This window comes from Sciurus carolinensis, chromosome 8 (genome assembly GCF_902686445.1).
Source record: "Sciurus carolinensis chromosome 8, mSciCar1.2, whole genome shotgun sequence".
In the NCBI taxonomy this organism is placed as follows: Eukaryota; Metazoa; Chordata; class Mammalia; order Rodentia; family Sciuridae; genus Sciurus; species Sciurus carolinensis.
This window is the reverse complement of record NC_062220.1, coordinates 146,245,613-146,265,637: the sequence shown is the minus strand read 5'-3', so window position 1 is coordinate 146,265,637 and position 20,025 is coordinate 146,245,613. Positions and strand designations below refer to the sequence as shown.

Here is a 20,025-nt window from a genome sequence, read left to right as displayed (position 1 = left end):
GCCTCTCCTTTTTAACCCCGTCGCTGAAAACCGTGTCCTGGGGGAGGAATGTCTTCCCGGCCTCAGGAGCCACCCCTCTCTCATTAAAGCAGGGACGAAAGCCCTCAAATTCAGAGAGAGAGAGACAGACAGACAGAGAGAGACACGGGAGGGGGCCGAGGTGGGGGCTGGGGCAGGAAGGCCGCCCACCCCCAGGCTCCCTGGAGACGTCCTCCTAGACAAGTGCCCCCAGTTCTGGACTCCAGGACCCCCTGCAGCTTCCCTCCTTGTTCGTCCGTGGTGCCCCCTGAGCGCCCGGGAACAGGCCCTCCTTGCGGGATGCAGTGCCCCCGAGCATCGCTGCCTGACAGTGACACCTCACTCAAGCGCAGCCTCCTTCTGAGACACCCCCAGATTTACAGCGTCAGTGACGCCGACTTGCTGGGGACTGTTTTGTTGAGTCAGTGACGTGACAGTCATCAGAATACTCCCGGCCCAGCTCGAGGGCTCCAGGCCAGTCAGGGAGGCCAATGGAACAGAGGATTGGGGTGATGTCACCAAGCGGGGGCACAGAGAGGGTGCCTGGGATAAAGCAGGTTCAGCAAACAGGAAGAGAGACCAGAGCCAAGGAGCCAGAGGAGGCCGAGTTCCGGATCCCTGGAGGCCCCAGGAAGAAGGGGCGCAGGGAGGACCTGGGCTCTGGCCGTCTGCTGGCAGAGGGGAGGGGCGGCCACGGAGCCTGGGCTTCCATCCCATCCCTGCCCTGGGGTCGCTCTTAGCAACACTCCCTCTTCCCATTGTCCATCTTCTCCAGTCACATTGAGCTCCCCCTGGCGCTCTTCCTCTCTCTCTGGCTTCTTTCCTACCGGCCCCCAATTTCCCTTGTGCCTGGAACAGTCTCCCACTTAGCATCTGCCTCCCTCCCCAGCTCCGCCGGCTTCTCTGATTGAGTGCAAGTCCAATAACCCTGTGCCCTTTTTTCCCAAAGCGCGCCTCTTAAATCTTGAGGGAAGAAAGGCCCCTGACCATCCCGGTTTCATAAAGGGAAATGTGAGGTGAGGAAGCCCCTGTGCCTGATACCTAATGTGCTCAGTGAACTGCAGCTATTAATAAATAGATGGCGACGATGATGATGGGAGAGAGGGTCTTAGAAGACCAGCTTCAACTACCCAGAGTTCTAATATTTAGTTATAGCAAAGACCAGTAGATTTTCCCACCACTCCCAACTTCCCCTTCCAGCTCAATCTGAAACAAGCCGACCTCCGTCCACATCCTTAGCCCTGGCTCGCTGGACCAGGGTGGACGTCCACCCACGAGGGCCAGACTCTTGGCCGCTAGTGGCCATTTGGGCCTTCACTATGGAGAAGGCAAATTAAGAGACAAGACCCCAAAGGGATCGCATAAGCACAAGAGCGAAGGGCCTCCAATGGATTGTTGAGCTCTGATTCTTGCCCTACCCGGAGCTACAGTTTTTCTGGAAGATTCCATGAGCACTGTGTCCTTATTATGAACATTGCTGGAGCCAATTCGAATAAGTGGTTCTGAGCTCACATCTCAACCCCGTCGCTTCTGTGTGACAGAGAAAGTTATTTAACCTCCCTTAACCTCACTTTCCTCATCCATAAAAGACGACAGCGCTACTTGCCTCATGGTGTGTCTCAGTGATGGGCCGAGGGAGCACACCCTCCCGCCAGCTTTTATCAAGGATGCGGCATCTTTACATCTTTCCCCTCTCCCTGGGGACAGTGGGAATGTTGGGATACAGGTCGTGTGCTCAACTGCACGCGGTACAGACCGCAAGTAGCCGTGGCCTAAGTGAGGTACCAATGTCTTTCTCACATAAGAGTCTGAACAGGGATGGTCCAGGGCTGATGTGGCAGCTCTAGGCAACGAATTCATCCAAGAGCCCAGCTCCACAACCTCCAGGGTGACGCTCAGATGCACGATTCAAAACAGCTCCCCAACAGGACCAAATTCCAAACGGAAGGCTGGAAGGAGGACAGGGGAAAGGGCATGTTCCCCATTGCAAGGACATGCTCTGCCAGGTCCACTTGCAGCTCATTGGCCAGAACTAGTCACATGGTCATACCTACCTGCAATCCATGGTGGGAGATGTAGATTGTTATTGTGTTGAACGTGTTCTGTGCTGAAAGCAGGGTGCCATGAAGTGAGCACAGCCAAGAACTCTGGCCACCAATCAAAGGAAACAGGAAGAGTTCCTTGGAGTTGGGGTTGTAGCTCAGTGACAGGGTATTTGCCTGGCACTGGGTTCAATCCTCAGCACTACATAAAAATAAATAGATAAAATAAAGATATTGTGTTCATCTACAACTAATTTTTTTTTTTAAAAAAGGAAGAGTTGCTGATGACATCATTTTAACATCCTGATCAAGCCATACCTGAAGCCTGAGCTCCAACCTGAGCAGGCTACCATATACTTTCCCCTACTTGTGTTGTTTTTTGTTTGTTTGTTTTTAGGTACCAGGAATTGACCCAGGAGTACTTTACCACTGAGCCACATCCCCAGCCCTTTTTTTTTTTTTTTTTTTTTTTGAGACAGGGTCTCTCTAAGTTTCATAGGGTCTTGCTAAGTTACTGAGGCTGACCTCAAACTTGTGATCCTGTCTCAGTCTCCCAAGCCTCTCGGATTACAAGCGTGTGCCACTGTGCCTGGCTTCCTTACTTATGTTTTTAAGAGCATATTTTTAGATACTGACACTAAGCAGAGGAATTAGAGTCTAAATCCCAGCTTATTTCACTGAGTTACTTTGGGCAAATTTCTTAACCTTTTTATTATTTTGCAGTGTTGGGGATTAAACCCAGGGTCATTCATGCTAGGCAATCACTCTGCTACTGAGCTATATCCTCGGCCTTCTTAACCTCTTTAAATTCAGTTTTTTTCTTGTGCTTCTGTACTGGGGTCAGGATTCAACACTTGTGTCGGTAGGAGAATTAACAATGAGAATATACATGAATGTCATCTGCACATAATAGGTGCTCAAAAAAGTCTTCCTTCCACTATCTTCTCATCGTGTGTCTGCCCAGATAATACCATTTGGGGCATTCAAAAACCACAAGATTCTTCTGAATCATATCTTCAACACAAGTTGCCATGACGATTTGCTTTGTTTTGGTTTTGGTGGTAGAATGCAGACTCTGAGGTCCCAGTTCACGTGTTGACTAGCTGTTAGACCTCAGGCAAGTGTCTTAACCTCTGAGCTTTCGTTTCCCCGCCTCCCTTACAAAGTAAGGACCCAAGATCATTTTTGTAAAGCACTGAGCATTCAACTCGACTTTGAACCTCAGGGTCATGGGTGGCTTACCATGGCATGAGGAAAAGGAGAAGAAGCCAAATCGGTTTGGGTTGGAAGGGAACAAAAGGAGACAAATATCGTGATCAGTATTGAGAAAACCCTCAAGAACGTAATAAAAATGACAGCATAATGGGTGAATTTCCAGTCTCATTTTTATGCCTCTAGAAAAAACAGAATCAAGAGAGTCATGTTCAAAACTCCAGTCTGACCGGGAGGAGCTCTGTGCCCTTGGGCAAGTGCCTTCGCCTTTCTGTGTGTCAGTCCCCTCCACCCAAGTCCCTGTCCAGGGGTCCTTTCCTCTCGGTAACCACCGGTGGTACCACCACTGACCAGCAGAGGGCAGCAACGCCCCAACATTGACTGAGTGTGTTGCCGAGGCAAGAAAATTGTGCTGAAATCATTTTCAGAGTCTTCGTTTGTCCTCGGTGCAGAATCAGAACAAGGTCTTGCCCCAGTGTACAGCTGGGAAAGCAGTCTTAGAGGCACAAACTTAGAAATGCTTCATACAAACCATTGAGTGGTACATTGGTCACACAACGTCCTAAATGGAGACCGTTTGAATTATAAAAGCACATGGCTGTGGGTCTGGTCTCAATAATCCCGCGCCTACTTTAGGGCTCATGAAGCACATTCTGCTCCTCAATATCAGGAAGTTCTCATCTTATTCCCCCCAGTTTACAGGTGGGCAAGCAGGCTTCTAGAAGTCATGACACTTGGCTTCGTGCTTTCTTAATTGATCCATCTTAGAGTGAGTGGATTCTGAGAAATATTTGCTTAATAACAACAGAACTTGGTGTTTCACAGCAGTTTTGGTGTGATGAAGTGTTCAAGGTTCTGGTCCACATTACTGTTCCCTGTTTTGCAAAAGGAACGGAGCACCTTTCACAATCTCAGGACCCTCGCCAGTTGTTAGCAATGCCTTAGGGGAGCTGGAATAGCCTTAGATTAGCAGCAGTCCTCGAAAGAGACTGTCCCCAGCTCCAGTTCTGATACCCAAACCCCAATCACACACCCAGTCAGTATGGGCGATGTCTCCAACAGACTGCAGGATCCAGTAAGATGCTGTAACAGAAAAGCAGGACTCGCATGAGTTTAAGCACTTAAACTTAAGGAACATCGAGCAAATGGCAAGGTGCCCCAAGCAGCCACTCAACAGATTCTTTCTGTCTTTCATCCTGAGTGAACTCCCTCATGGCTGCAAAATGGCAACTGCATCCCCAGCCATCACACCCAAGGAAGCTAAGTCCTGAGGACCACCAGACACCATCTTCCTGCATCACTTTACCAAAGCAACGACCGCCCCCCCCAGCCTGTTTATTCTCAGGTCAGAAGTGGATCACATAGCCCTGCCCGAGCAGCCACTCACCAAGGCAGTGGGATTGGCATGCAGGCTTAGACTTCTTGTTCTCTTAGACGTGTCCCCAGGTGACTCTTGGAAATGTCTGGGCACGTCTTTGGACATCACAAGTTGGTGGGGTGCGGAGGCAAGGCTGTGGGCCTCTACTGGATAGAGGCCAGAGAGGCTGCTAAACACCCTCCAAGGCCCAGGAGGCCTGGCTGGACCGGCCTGAGGGGCACCTCTAGCACAGGCATGGGCCTCACAGCTGCCTCTAAGAAGCAGGGGCCCCAGGAGGAGGGAAGATCATCAATAGTGGGGCTCAGAGAGCAGGAAAGAGGTGGATGTTGGGGAGGCAGTCAGCCGTCTCTGCCTTACGCTCTGATGCTGTTAATTTAGCTCCCAATAAACTCCGGCTCTACACTGTGTGCGGGCCCTGCCGCTGGGAGCTGGGGGGTGGCAGAATCAACCCGGTCCTGGCCTGCACCTGGCTCACAGGCTAGCTGCACTGCCCTGCCCTGCTGCATTCCCCCTTGTGACTGACCGGGATCCAAGGCCACATTCTGGGGATCCAACAAGTTGTGCCTGGCCACTCACCCTAAAAATCAAGCAGAGAAGCTAAGAGTGAAAATACGAGAAGAACTTTAACCAGTGCGGCTACAACAGAAAGAAAAGGGGCGCCACCCATATCCTTATTTTGTGCTGAGCCCCGCCTTCGAGGGCTGATGGCGACTTGGAAGGTTTAGAGGAAGGGGATGGAGGGCAAGAGTGGAGGGTGGCGCCGCCAGAGGCTATTCACAGCTGCCCGACGGGTGACCCTGATCAGGTGTGCTCTGGTCCATCCTGATCTTGGGATCGGCCGGCCGGGCCTGTCCACCATGAGGCAGCGACTGTGCCTGGAGCGTGGCTTCCGCCAGGGGAGTTGAGTCTGGAAGGCTGGCCCTGCACCTTGAGGTTAGTGTGAAGAGGACGTAAAGACGACCCTCCAGAGGGCGGAAGAGCACGCTCCAGAAGACGCTCCCGAAGATGGCTGCGGCGGGGGTCTCGCTGGATCCAGCTTTCACGACCCAGAGGAGTCACTCCTTCCTCCTGGCCACCCTCAGCTCCTTGGAGTCCAGGTGGTCACCTGACTGGAGGCTGGTCAGTCCCGCTGGCTAGTGATTGCTTCACAAGGGGGCACATGACTGGATCTGGCCGACCAAGACCAGTGAGGCTCAATTCCACTTGTTGGAACTGTCTGGAAGGAGAAGCTCTCTTCCCGTTGGATTTGAAGGTGATAGGACTTGACCGCTGGCAGCCACCAGGAGAGAGAGCATGCTTCAAAGTAAAGCCAAGACGGTAAAGAGCCGTGTAGAGATGGGGAAGGAACGACGGGAAAAGCGAGGAGCCCCTCCGTCCAGCTGTGCTTGAGGTCCCTGGCGCCCTTGGATTTTCCAATGACGTGAAGTCATTGCCCTTTTCCTGCTTCAGCCGGGTTCGGTTAGCTTTCTGTCTTGTGCAAATAAAAACTCTCCAACAGCCTTGGTCGCTCAGACTACTGGGGATTTCCTGGACCACTACTAACCAGCTGTGTCTTTGAATAAGTCATTTCATCTCTCCAGACTCAATTCCCTAAAGTGGAGGAGATCATATGTGCCTTTGGGGGAAAATGGAAGGAGCATTGGTCTTCTGCAGCCCATATCGCTTTGTGGAGGTGGAGGGAAATAGAAGTGGAAGAGGTTCTTACGAAATGGCGGGGATCATTTCAGGACAGATTCCAGAAGGGTTTAAAAGGACGTCAAGCTAAAAGGTAACCTCAGAGACTATGGGAGTTAAGTGGTGATGGAATCAAATGCAGAGGAATCAAATGCCGGAATAAGGAAGATCATGGGCTCTTTGGTGTACGTGAGACAAAGCAGTATTACTGTAAGAAAAATGGCAACACAAATATGATGATAACCATCAGCTGACATCGGCTTTAGGGTCAGAGACAATAGGGAGTGGTGGGGACTGTGGCAAACCGGCTAGCGCATGCCCCATTGAAAGCGCACAGCTTCTTTTCAGCTCCAGTTCATCTATGCCACACAGTATAGCCAGATTTTCTAATTTTCCAAGGAAGCTTAGATATTCAGGTTCTTACATGAAATATCTTAAATTTTTAATTGTTGGTTCCTTTTTTAAAAAAGCTGTGATCCGAGTACTATTTAGCTATCTGTCAAATTTAAGGCATGAAATGCTCGTGAATGCTTCCTTGTACAGGTAGAGAGATGATTCACAATTGGAAGGATGAGAGAGTGGCTGGCAGGGAAACGTTCTTATAAAACTGAGGAATGGACATCCTCTGAGAAGAGATGTCCAGTCCACACGCTTTCACACACAGGGCTCATGGAGGGCCCTGTGTCCAAGCTACTTGAAAGTTGTCCCAAGCATGTCCTCTTTGCTGCCCACTGGTGGCCCTCCAGCCGCAGCTGGCTCTCAGGTCCCTCAGAAGCTCAGAAAAGCCCAGGTGTGGCGGAGGTGGCGAGCTGGGGTGGGCACCAGGGACGTCGCCTGGTGGTAAAGTGCAAGGGAAAGGACGGTTTTTGCTTCGAGGTGCCCACCTGTCACCACCACGTCGTGGCTGCCTTTTTGTCTCCTTGCCTGCAGGTGAGTGTAGTTAACACACAACGCTTTGGTGATGTGGCAGCCACCACGTGCACTGGCCTTGTCTTCTTCTAGGGAGTCTGGTGGACCCCAGTCCTTCCTCCTGCCCCTCTGGACCTGCCAAGGTCTTGCCAAGTCCACACCCCCAGGCTGCTCTCAGTCAAGGACGGAGCATAGCGGAAGTCTGTGGCTGCCTCTCTGCTGCAGGATCTGGGATTCCTCTTATGGGTGCCCCCAAAATGCTCTCACCTCTGCGCTGCCGTCTGAGGCTCCGCCCACCTCTGCTTCCTTCCCACCCCCTTTCCCAGTGGCCAGTCCTGCGTGGGAGGCTCAAGACTCTCCTGCCCACTCCTGCTTCCAACCCTTGGGCCTTCCCTCTGCCCGTCCTCGCAAGTCGAAGCCCATCTTGGCATCTGCGTTTCGGGGGAGCTGAACGAACACGGAACTTGTGTCTTGTGGAATGAGACAAGGAAGTTGACAGTCACCCAGACTCACAACCATCTGCCGTGAAGGGACTGGAGTTTCACACTGTCATGGCGAGGACCGCGGGTTTTGGAATCAGATGAGATGGATGTGGATTCTACCCACCAGTGGAATGACCCGTGAGCAGTGTCTTCCCCTACCCGGGTCTCTGCTTCCTCCTGTGCAATCGGTGATTCCTAACTGGAACCCACTTGCCCCCAGGAGACGCTTGGCAATATGTGGAGGCATTTTTCGTTTGTCACGACTGGGAGCAAAGGAGGTGGTTGCTGCTGGCATCTGGTGGCTGGAGGCCAGAGATCCTGCTCCATACCCTGCAGCCCAGAGCTGCCCTCTGCGTGCATGACCAGGGCCCGCCCAGCCCTGGCTGTCCACAGCGTGAGACCGAAACCCCCTGTGTCCCATGGAGACGATGATGGTACCAGCCACAGCCACCGTGGGGTCCCCGTGGGACCATTTGCGCGACATCTGGAGTTTCTAGCTTCCCTCACTTTCCATGCTCCCGGGGCCAGGGAGCAGCGTTCGATGTCATCCGCGCCTGGAACATGGACGGTTCCAAGGAAGTCATTGCTAATGGTTGGATCAAATCATGATCAAATAAGAACAGATCGAAGAGCGGTAACTATCACCATCATCAGCACCGTCTTTCCAGCCCCTGGCTCCAGACACGAGGCCCGACGGGTCCCCGGTATCTGTTGAACGAACGAATGAGGAAGGAAAAGGCGTCTAATCAAAAACCACGCACTCACGTGCTCAGGAGAGACACCGAACACTCTTGAGAGATCGATCTGTGCCTTTTGCTCCTGCCGTGCGGAATTTGGTTGGTCAAAGTAAGGGATTGGGACCTCTGCCAGCCAGGCCGTGGAGCCGGGGTCAGAATCAAGGTCCCGTGGAGTTTAGGACACACGTCGTGCTGGCTTACGCAAAAAAGGAAAACGGGCCAGGCTTTGTGGGCCATGCTGTGAAACAAGAGCTGTTTTCAGGGCCGGGGAACACGCTCTGCCCCGTGTCTCTGCCCCATGTCTAATTTCTTCCATCTGTCTGGTATCTGACCTGTGCTGCCCTCAGCCCTTGCCACACATTGTCTGCATGTTCCCATATAAGGCGATCTCTCTCCCTCTCCTCCCGCCCTCCCTCCCTCCCTCGCAGGGCTGGACAGCACCAGCGCGGCTTCCTTCACTCTGTTCTCGCTCTTTGCCTGCCCTGGCAGACTCTGCTGCCCCATGGACGGCTGCAGAGCGGGAAGGGGCAGGGGGCTGCCAAAGAATGTGGCAGGTTTATTTTTACCCAGGCTGCATTCTTTGCCGGGACTGTGGGGCCCCAGCCACTTGGGGACGTCACATGGTCGATAAGACGGTGGGGGTGACTGAGATCTGTGGCTCAAATCTGCAACACCCCAGGTGTGAGCCATTGTCACGGAGTTGAAGGGAGGTAGCAGGGAGCAGAGCCTCTGAGGTCATGGGACTTGCTCGTTCCCACTGCCCTGGGTCTGATTCCCAGAAGCAGGAGTTTGATCCTTCCGAGAAGCAACAGCAGGAATTGAGATCCGTAACAACGTAGGACCATCTCTGGGTGAAACCCAACAACGCAGCACAGTGAAGAGGATCCAGGCATCAGGGTAAAGGTCTTAGCCATGCGACCTTGAACGAGGTGCCTGAACTCTCTGTCAGTTTCCTTGTCTGTTTGATACTGTTCTGGTGTTACAGTGAAACAACATTCCGTGTCTGTTTTATTTTCTGTTGTTGTAACAGTAGCTCAATTAGCACTGGGCATATAGTAAGCACTCAAATACATATAGAACGAGTTCCATGAGATAATACTTTTCAGTGCTTATCACCCAGGAAATGATAACCGATCCACAACAACCTACTCAAGAGCAACAGATGTTTATTAAGCACCTATTAAGTGTCAAGCCTTGTTAGGTGTTGGAAATACAGCAGTGAACAAGACAGACAAGATCCTGCCTTCAGGAAGCTTCTATTCCAACAGGTGAGACATTTAATAAAGTAAACAAAGTTCAGAGAATGCTAAGTGCTATGAAAAAAAAAAAAAACCTTTTTAAAGAAATGTTTCTTGTGTGCCCAGCTCACACACATGCATATTTATTAAACTGAAATAAAACTTTCACAGAATGATTGCAAAGATAGCTGCCCTCAGGCTGCTCTGCCATCAGGAGGTGGGGCCGGCCCTCCTTCCCTGGAATCTGGTCAGCTCTTGTGAACTTGCCTTGCCAATGTGGACGCAGCAGAGGCCTCTCTGTGCCGGGTCTGGGCCTTGGCTTGAAGAGGCTTGGCGGCTTCCACTTGTGCGCATGGTACAAGTGCAGAAGCTCGGCTCAGACCATGAGAGATTGTTCCCTGAAACAGAAACAGCAGCCAGCACTACGCTGGGAGAGGAGGAAAGCATAATCCCAGCAGAGTTCACAGCAGGATGCATGTGAGTGACCCCAGAAGATCCCACAAGGAGCAGAAGAGCAGCCCAGCTGAGCCCGGCTCACCCACGGCTGGGGGGTGGGGTGGGGAAATTGTTTAAGTCAATAAATTTGGAGCAATTTGTTAGGAAGCAAAAAATTCTCCTTTTTTTTTTTTTTTTTTTTTTTTTTTTAAACTAGGGATTGAACCCAGAGGTGCCCTACCATTGAGCTACACCCCCAGATCTTTTGAGAATTTTCTATTTTGCCCTGTGCAATAGTACACGTCTGTTATCCCAGAGACTCAGGAGGCTGAGGCAGGAGGATCACAAATTCAAGACCAGACTCAGTAACTTAGCAAGGTCCTGTTGCAAAATTTTAAAAAGACTGGAAATGTGTCTTTAGTGGTGGAGTGACCCTGGGTTCAACCTCTAGTACAAAATACATACATATATATATTTTGAGACAGGGTCTCACTAAGTTGCCTAGGTTGATCTTGAACTTGTGGAACTTGCCACCCTCTGCCTCAGCCTCTTCAAGACCCGCCAGATTGATTTCAAGATCCTCTAAGAGACCAACGTGAAGAACAAGACTGGGATGGAGAATGAACGGGTAGGTGGGTCCCTTCAGCAAGAGGTTCAGGAAGGGCCTCATGTGAAAGAAACATTTGAGCTGAGACCTGAATGTGGAGAAGGATCCAGGCTGGGTAGACCTGGTGAAAGAAGAAAAACAGCAGTGCAAAGGTCCTGGGGCTGGGACAGGTTTGGGGTGTTTGGGGAGGCGGAAGGAACAAAGTAATGAAATCAGGCCAAAGTCACGCAGCGCCTGGGACTTCAACCAGAGAGAGCAAAGCCGGCGTGGAAGTCACGAGGTGCCCTGCTTGGCCTCCCATGAACCTGCCCACCTTTTTATTATTTATTTTTTAATCGAGGTAAGGTTCCCGTGACATTAAATCAACAGTTTTAAAGGGAACGATTCAGCAGCACCAAATGCATTCATGATGTCATGCAACCATTGCCTCTACTTGCAGAATGTTTTTGTCGCCCCAGAGGAAATTTCGTTCCCACAAAGCACCTGCTGGGCTTTGCCCCTCCACCCAGCCCCCAGCAACCACTGATCTGCTTTCTGCATCTATGGCTTTGCCTCCTCCAGCTATTCAGGCGTGGAGTCACACCTGGGTGCCCTTTTGTGACGGCGTCTTTCCCTGGGCCTAGTGCCTTCGAGGTGGGCGTGTGGCGTGGCCGGGTCAGCAGCTCATTTCCTTTAGGGGCTCAGTCCTTTTCCACCCGGTGCTCCCGCCGTGACTTGTCTATCCACGCATCCGCTGGCCCATCAGTTCCATTCTAGGATTCCATCTATGGCGCTGTCACAGACCTTGATGTGACGTCACCAGCCCAGGAGGATGAGAAGGTCTTGGCGGCATGAAGGACACCGCCGTTTGTGTCCTGCTGTTCTTGGCCTTTTCTCTCCCCTCCCATCAACCTTTTCCTGCATGATCCTGAGTTTCCTGATGGCCCCAAATCCAGCTCTGCTGCCGGTTACCCTTAAGTGCTCCCCCTGAGTTCTATAAATACACCAGACGTTCAGCTGGGAAAAAGCCCTTGAAAGGCATCTGAAATGAAAATACACTTTTTTTTTTTTTTTTTTTCCCATCGTGGGCTAAGCGTTCTCTCTCCATCTTCCCCTGCTCTGATTTCAGGTCGGTGCCTGGGATTTGGAACCAGTAGCCCAACCTGGGGAGAGAAGAGTCTCCTGGCCAAGCGTCCGGAGGCAGAGGAGGCCAGCCAGCGTGTTAACACCAGCCCTCCGAGCCCAGGAGCCCTGCCCCGTCCACTCAGCAGCCTGACTCCGGTCCTTCTTCCAGGGTCTCCTGAGCCGGTTTTGAGCCAGTTTGGTGGGTTGCTGAAAATGGCCCTGAAGTGACCTCGACTCCTGTCTGAATCTCGCTCCGCCAGTCACCAGCTCTGTGACTGTCAGCTCCCCAGGCCTCAGTTTCCTTAATCGTAAAATGGAGGGGAAACACGGGGCCCCTGCAGGTTTGTGGTGAGGATTTCATGAGATGCTGCAGGGCACAGGTTGTCTGCTGGAACCAGGCCCCCGCAACGCCCGGCCTCGGCTACCAGAGAGCGAGGGGACGCCGTGAGGTGGACGCATGGACTTGCAGGGCCTCACGGCCCGTTGGTTTGACCACAGAATCCAGTCTTTAAAGAAGCACCCGCCCTCCAGATCCCCGCCCTGTGCTCTTCTTCCCTCCTCTCGTCCCCGGGGGGCATCCGCATGGGCAGCCTCAGGGGAGCTCCCTTCCCCTTTGGCTGGCTGTGGGTTTTGCCAACCGGAGACCAGGCAAGAGATCAGAGAGGGTGTGAGGAGGCAGCATAGGGCCAGCTGCGTGCAGAGGCTCCTCGGGCTGCTCCCTGCATTCGGTGGCTCTTTGGAACTTCGGGTGCCTGTCGCTTCTCTTCTTGCTTCAGGCTCAGGGTCAGCCATGGCTGCCTTGGTCACTGGTCCCTTGTTGGTTGCCCTAAACCCTGCCCACACCTTATAGAGAGTGCCTTACTAAGCTCTCCCCGGTTACCTGGAGTGTGTCGTCTTGTCCCTGGAAGGATGCCTGTGGAGAGAGGTCATCAGTTTTAGCCCATGACTCAAATTCCCAAGAAGAATGGCATTATTTCATAATGTGCTGAAATCCAGTTCTGCGCCCCCATCGTGCGAGGGAGGAGAGGGACGTAACCTCATTATCGAGCATCCCCCCCACACACCTTGGACACATGCGGGTCCCTGGGCTCTATGCAGGGGCAGAGCTTTGGGGCACCACTCGTGGCTGTTTGGTCACCCATCAGCCCAGGCTGCAGGTCCTTTCAGGTTGAAGGGCACCGACGCCTCCACGTCAGACGTGGGACAACCAAAGCTTCAGCCAGACTCGAAGCCACGAGGCTCATGGCGGAGTATCTCTGCCTTCTCAGGGCCGCTCTGCTTTTACCAAGGCGTGTCCCTTTCCTAGGAAGCTTCTTAGCATCTCTCTTCTCTCTGCATCTGAAGGTACTCCCCTCTCTCCTCTCCACCTTGAGGACAAGAAGTACCGTACCTTAGGCCTTCACAGGCGCGCAACTTCTGCAGAAGTACAGAATTAACCCCTGGAATACAGCTTCATCCGATTTTCCACTTGCCAAAGGCAAGGCTACGGAAATTGTTTCAACACACGAGTGCACATGTACATTAATATTTGGATAAGTTCCGACACACAACGTGAAGCATTCAAACAAAGCTCCTGATGTAAGCTGAGTAAGCGCTCAGCGGTGATGACACAATTCCGACTTGATCCCAATGGGAATGTCGGGGGTACCCTGCATACAATCCAGACTGACAGCCAGGGAGTCAATATGAACTGCAGGTTGTCTTGACTACTCTATATTGCCCAGGAATCTCATCAGTGATTTCCAGTTTTTGCAAACCGTAGTCTACTTGCAAACACAAAAGTCATCTAAAAAAACTATTTGGCAAAAATGTAGTACCAGGAATACACTTGATAAGGTCTCTGGAATTGCATCCATTTAGTTGAATGTTTCACATGTTGTTTATCGTTTTACCTTTTAAGAAAGCACATTCTGCTACCAAACACATCCACAGGATTCAATTGCCAGAGCAGAGACATTTTAGGATATCTGCAAACCTCAATTAGAATTTCCATTTAAATTTAATTTCTTTCATCTCCAAGTAACCTAGATGGCAAAGGCATTAAATGATAATTAAGGGGTACTGGAGTAACCCACTTCTGAATTTCTTCCTGCGTCTGGGTCATTTTCCCCAGTCTTGATAGAGTGAGACATCGTGGGCAGTGTGCGGAGCCCCAGATGGGATAGCATCTTGAACACTGGCGTTCGCTGAATGCTCGTGCAGGATCCAGAAATACCTCATGGTCAAGATGAAAGGTCTAAATTTAATACCAAAACCAGAAAATTGGCTTGGCTTCCCTGTTCTCTGCATAGGAAAGTTCTTGTTTGGAAGTTCTGAAAAGAGAAGGGGCTGGACACATAAAGTTCATGGCATCCTCAGATTACCATGGGGATCTGAGGGCAGGAGGGGCTCTACTGTTGTCCCAAGACCTCATCTGGCCCACAGTAGAGTGAAGACAGAGAATGCACTGGAAGGAAATCAAGAAGGAGGTGCTCTTTAATACAGATATGCCCACAATCAGGGCACATTTGTATCATTTAACTTTAAATGATATATTTCTTCTTCTTCTGGATTTTCTTATTCAGCTTTTAAGATGCAACAGCCTCCCCTGGCTACCTGGATGGGATACCTATTGTTTTTTGTTTGCACAGCATCCCGACCTCTGCTAACAACTATGGGCCTTCCTTTGGGGTAGTCACCCTCACCTAGTCTATTACCCTAGCCTTCGGAGTTATAGCAATTAGTTCAAAAGTGGTCTGACACAACTCTCATTGGCTCTGGGAATTTGCTGAGACTACTGGAGAAAAGGGTTTACTTTTGCACTAATTGCTATGTTGACGGAATGTAGAACTGTTGCCACTAGCAACCTATTCAGAGGAAAGTAGAGATGAGAGGCAGAGAAAGAATATAAAGATGACATCACTGAGCTCCTAGATCAAGCCATACCTGAAGGAAGTAATAACACTAGATTTCATAGTTACACAAAAATTTGACCTCTTATCTAATTTTTTATCTTATATTAGACTAAGTCATGAAAAGCACTGTGACTTGGAGTGATTTTGCCCCCTCTGAATAACCAGAGCAGAGGTTCGCAACCTTGGATAATCCTTGCAGTATCTATAGTTAAACAAGGAGGTGGAAGGGGCAGCTTCCAGCCTCTCCAAACTCCTCCACACTCCTCCACACTCTCTGCCACTAGAAGGTGGTAACTATTTTAAGCCCATTCCATACAAGCAGCATCTTCTTATCAGAAAGCTTCTGTTGAAAAACAGAATTCGAATTTTGGTGTTTCAATAGCAAGGGATAAGATGGTTTCAAGTAGGTCTGTTGTTACAACCAAAAACTGCTAAAGAATCCACATCTTAGGTCCTGTAGTCTACAACCATGGGCACCTAAGAGGCCAAAGCTTAAGGACAATTGAGAAGACAAGACAAACTCTAGGAAGCCCCCCAATGTGTCCTGTTTCTATTCCTTGCGGTATCTACATGGTTAAATAAGGAGGTTGAAAGGGAAAGCTCACCTGGCTTAGCCAATAGAATCTTTACCCACTAGAGGATGAAAGTATATATGTGAGTGTCCATAGCAGCACATCATAGCTTGGAATGGGAGCAACCCAAGAGTCCATCAACAGATATGTGGATAAACAGAATGTAGTCTATCCATACAGTGGAACATTATTTTGCCATAAAATGGAATGAAGTACTATGCATACTACATTATGAATGGGCCTCAAAAACATACTAAGTGAAAGAAGCTGACACCAAAGACCACATGTTTTATGATTGTATTTTTATGAAATGTCCAGAAGAGGCAAATCTGTAGAGACAGAAAATGAACTAGTAATTGCTGGGGGCTGGGGAGGGGGCAGTTTTTCACTGCGCATTGGGGGGTGATGGTAGAAGGGCGCAGGGTTTCTTTCTAGAGTAATAAACATGTTCTGGGATCGGACAGTGGCAATGCGCACACACCTCTGTGCACAGGCCGAAAGAAAACACTGAATTCACATTTTGGGCAAATTGCATATCTCAGTAAAACAAATAAAATTGCATATCTCAATAAAAAGAAGAGAAGGAATGGAGTGGAAGGAAAAGCTTTTAGAACAGCTGTCACCTGTCCAGAACTTCCCTGCATCTATTAAAAAATGTCAAATATGATTCAGCCAAAAGTCATCATTAGGGGCTTACACAAAAGACAGCATAGTACCTAAGGGGAAAATCTTCACCTGGGTGGCTGAACTTGAGATGAAGTCAGCAATGTCTCCCTGTCCTGGAATTGTGAGAATTTCCTCTTAGACCAACCCCACCCCCAGTGAATTCACCCAAGGTTTTATCTTTTTATAAAAAAAAAAAAAATTTAAATGTTTTAATTAGCTACACATTTTGGTAGAATGCACTTTGATACACCATATATAATGTAGTATAATTTCTCATTCTTCTTGTTATACTAGATGTAGAAAGAAGCCCACAGGTCATATAGTTATATATGTACACAGGGTAATCATATCTTATTCTTTCTACTATCCTTCCTACCCTGCAAGGTTTCATCTTAAGTGAATCACAAGATGGGTAGTAAATCTGCCTTTGGCTTATATCCAGTCTCTATAGATAGGCAGGGACCCAGTGTGTCTCTCTCTCTCTCTCTCTCTCTCTCTCTCTCTCTCTCTCTCTCTCTCTCTCTCTCTCTCTCTCTCTTTCTCTTTTGCTTCAAGCTGGAATATAAGTTTTTCAATTCAGGGATCCCAGGAAGCATGCTGAACACCCTCACATTCTTCCCTGTGTCCCAGAGCAACCGTATTGAGCACACAATTCCTTCAAGTTTGAGTGCAAAGAGTGGATTCCACTGCTTACTGGAAATTGACAAAGGATTGTAGATTCATAACTGAAAAGAACAGAGTTTACACGATAGGAGCCACAGGTGGAGAAGGACTAAAAACTGCTGGATAAGTCACTTTTCTAAAGCCTATATCTTGTAGACCTTATAGGAGAGACAAATCTAACCATCTCATTTTTAAAAAAGAAAAGCAAAAAGGCAAAAATATCTTCAGCGTTTACCTGTATCAACTCAGTCTTCATGCCACCCCTATTGAGGAAAGAATTATTTTAGCCTCATTTTATTTATTTATTTGTTTTTTATTTTTTGGGGGGTGCTGGGGGTCAAACCCAGGGCCTTGTGCTTACAAGGCAAGCACTCTACTGACTGAGCTATCTCCCCAGCCCCTTGGTCTCATTTTACAGATGAGGAAAACACAGAGGTGTTAGGAGATTTCCCAAGGCCAACACAATGGCAGATCCAGGATTCAAAACCAGGAAGCCAGAGCATCTCCTAACACACTCAACAGCATCAATTAATTACATAATCCCTTGTACAAATCTGGTAATGTTTCTCCCAGGATTATTTAAATTGTATAATTTTTTGAGGATTTAACTGTTGCCTCCCCTAATTGGTCATGAGCATCTGTGAGCTGGGAACAGTTTCAGTTTTTCTCCAAGTGCCCTGCAGAATACCTTCCCTTGATTATTCCTCAATAGTCAGAAAGCAGCCAGCAATAGTTCCAGTCTTGGATGTTCTGTTCCCTCAGCCTGAAAAACTCCCCCTAACCTGTTTGGTTAATTTTTACTGAACTTAAGCATCTCTGTCTGATGGAAGCTTTGCCGATGGTACTGTTCTTTTGACCCTACCTCCCCAAATAAATATGGGGTCCTTCAGTGGGGCTTTGTCATCACTGGCTTCTTTTGTTACAGCATTTATCTAAGTTGTAGCTGGTTTAATCATTTCTCTTCCTGCACCAGACTGTCAACTCCATGAAGGCAGGAGCCAGGTAAATCCCTTGCATTCCCAGCAGTCAGCATAGAGCAGGGCATGCTAAGAAAATGCCCAATGCATATATATTTTTTAGTTTTTAGTTTTAAGTCTGATGCTAAATCTACAGTCGATTTCTCTTAAGATGTTTAAGCAGGAAATACAGTTTTCAGGGTAGGAGGAATTTCACTTTTTTCCCTTCCCTTTTTTAATTGCCAATGGATATCACGATGCACAAGGTCTCCAGTCTGAGAGGGATAGGTTCAAAATCTATTCACCAACTAAGACCTCCCCTGAATCAGCCAATGCAATTTTGGGGTGTCTATTTCAGTAGACTTACAAACTTTACCAACGAGCTTAGCACAGAGATCTCCCTGCATATGGCACAGGATGTGAACCACCAAGACTGCAAGGACGACTTTATTTCTGCATGTGACCCCAAAAAGCCTCTCAGAGGTCAAAGGAAACTGTAAGCCATTTATTCTTGCCTTTTCTTTCAGGCTCTCATCTTACTAAAGAAGTTACTGGATTTAAAAAAAAAAAAAAAAAATCAATTCCCAGTACAGGCAATGTGTCCCAATAATGTGACACAGGCTGAAATCTCCATGATGAATGTGTTTTGTTCTAATCTTGCCAGACTCTCCACGGTTGTTCCTGTGTATAACCTACTTTGGAAACGCTTATGTCAAAAACCTAAATTTGAAGCCGGGACCAAATGCTTCACATTCAAATCCTCACCCCACCAGCCCTGCTTCAAAGAAGGCATCACCCAGGTTTGATGAATGAATGAATGAATGAATGAGCGAACGAATGGAAGAAACAGCACAGGCATTTAGCACGTTAATCAGTCTTCTGCTGAGAGTCCTTCGTAAACTGTCACTGCAGGACGTGTGGGAAGGTTACTGCAGGGTTCCTCGGTGGGGTAAGAGCCCCAAACGCTCTCTGCTCTCCGCAGTGGCTCAAAAGCTGCGAACCCACTTTGCACGTGGGCCGGACACACTCGTCCGCCCTTCCCCGCCCGAGCCCCGCCCCCGGCGCGCGCCCCCTCCCCGCTGCCGGAAGTGACGTCCGCCACGGCCTAGCAACCGTTGCCAAGGAGCTCGTCTCTAGGAACTCGCTAGCGCCCGGGGGCCTCGGGGGGGGGTGGGGAAGTGGTTTCGTGAGGAGAATTTGAGGTAACCTCGCCAACTCGCGGTCGGAAGCTCCCCCGAACCCTAAAACGGGAGAGAACTCCCGCCCCCTTCCGGGCCCGGCGCCGCCCCTCGCCCGCGGGGGGTCGCGGGCGCCGTTGCGGGTCGGGCCCCGCCGGGCCTCGCCCGGATGCAGGCCGCTGCCCCGCGCGGGGCCCGGCCGGACGCGGGCCTGGGCCGCCAGTCCCCTGCCCGCGGCGCGGGGGCCGCTCTTTCTGGGGCGGCGGCGGCGCTGCCCGCGCGGGGCCCGGTCAGACGCACGCCCTGGTTTAATTCTGCCCACACCCCGGGGGCCCGTGTGGTGATGCTCGGGACTCGGCGGGGCCGCCTCGCGCCGCCCGAGCGACCCTAATTGCTTTTGCTAATTTCGGAGCGCAGAGCCCGCCGCGCGCGGGCCTCCGACCTGAGCCCCGCGCCCCGGTCCCTGGGGGCGGGTGGGCGACCAGGGTGGGGCAGCCCCGGGTTCCTGACCCTTCCCGGTAACGTCTGGCTCGTCCGCCCAGAGTTTTGGTGTGGTTTTTCGAAAGAGGATAAGAAGAATAGCCATGTCGGTAATTTCGAAGTCATTTAAAATTACGCGGGCGTGAAGATTTTGACGTGGAATTTTACTTAATGTACTTGGAACATTGGAAAACGTGCGCCTCCAGTGTGGATATTAAAAAAAAAAAAAAAAACTTACATAATAAAGTTTTTCCTTTTTTTTTCCTTTTATAGCTTAAAGGAAATCTCAGATTTATAAGCCACAGGAAGGTTATCCTAGCTGTCCTCTTTTGGCTTCTTCTTTTTACAGTTTTAAGCATTTACTCATAATTGATAATCCCTTTACATTTTGATTTTTTTTTTTTAATATCCAGCTCCACAGCCCCAATTAAACCCATTTCAGAGCAAGGCGTTTATATCTTGTGTAAAGTAGCATCTGTCCATTTCATGGTTTTTTGCAACTAAGGAGCGCTGAAGTAACTTTTTCTTCTTTTTAGCAGTTCATTCTGTAATGGCTAAGTTAAAACAGTTTACCTTGGTGAAGCTGTTTCCGCAGTAAGAAATCAAATAATTTTTTGCAAAGTTGTGCTCTTACTTACCATTCGCCTGATTTACTGCAGGGTTCCTGGGCGGATTTTTCCGATTTTTCTGACCTTAGACCTGTGAACACGTTCATTCAGTCTAGTGGAAAAAGTCAGTTTTAGACACAGGGAACGTTCACAGTGGAACTGGACAGAATTA

At 49.7% G+C, this 20,025-nt stretch overlaps 1 protein-coding gene and 1 long non-coding RNA gene across 4 annotated transcripts in view; both read left to right on the top strand.

The window, feature by feature from the left end:
- The first annotated feature begins 9,153 nt into the window (after positions 1 to 9,153).
- LOC124991045 (uncharacterized) lies at positions 9,154 to 15,619 on the top strand. Its single transcript, XR_007109865.1, has 4 exons — positions 9,154 to 9,720; positions 9,862 to 10,167; positions 10,672 to 10,753; positions 11,841 to 15,619. It is a non-coding gene; the product is annotated as an uncharacterized LOC124991045 (long non-coding RNA).
- A 3,136-nt stretch (positions 15,620 to 18,755) lies between these two features.
- The window catches only part of Ift81 (intraflagellar transport 81), a 62,901-nt gene continuing 61,631 nt past the window's right edge, over positions 18,756 to 20,025 (top strand). Inside the window, exon 1 of one of the 3 annotated variants that reach the window (XM_047562417.1) lies at positions 18,756 to 18,789. The gene's annotated coding sequence lies outside the window, so the exon portion shown is untranslated. Of the gene's footprint in view, positions 18,790 to 18,873; positions 19,356 to 20,025 lie in introns of those variants that run through there. The other 2 variants (XM_047562418.1, XM_047562416.1) reach the window with 2 other exon arrangements.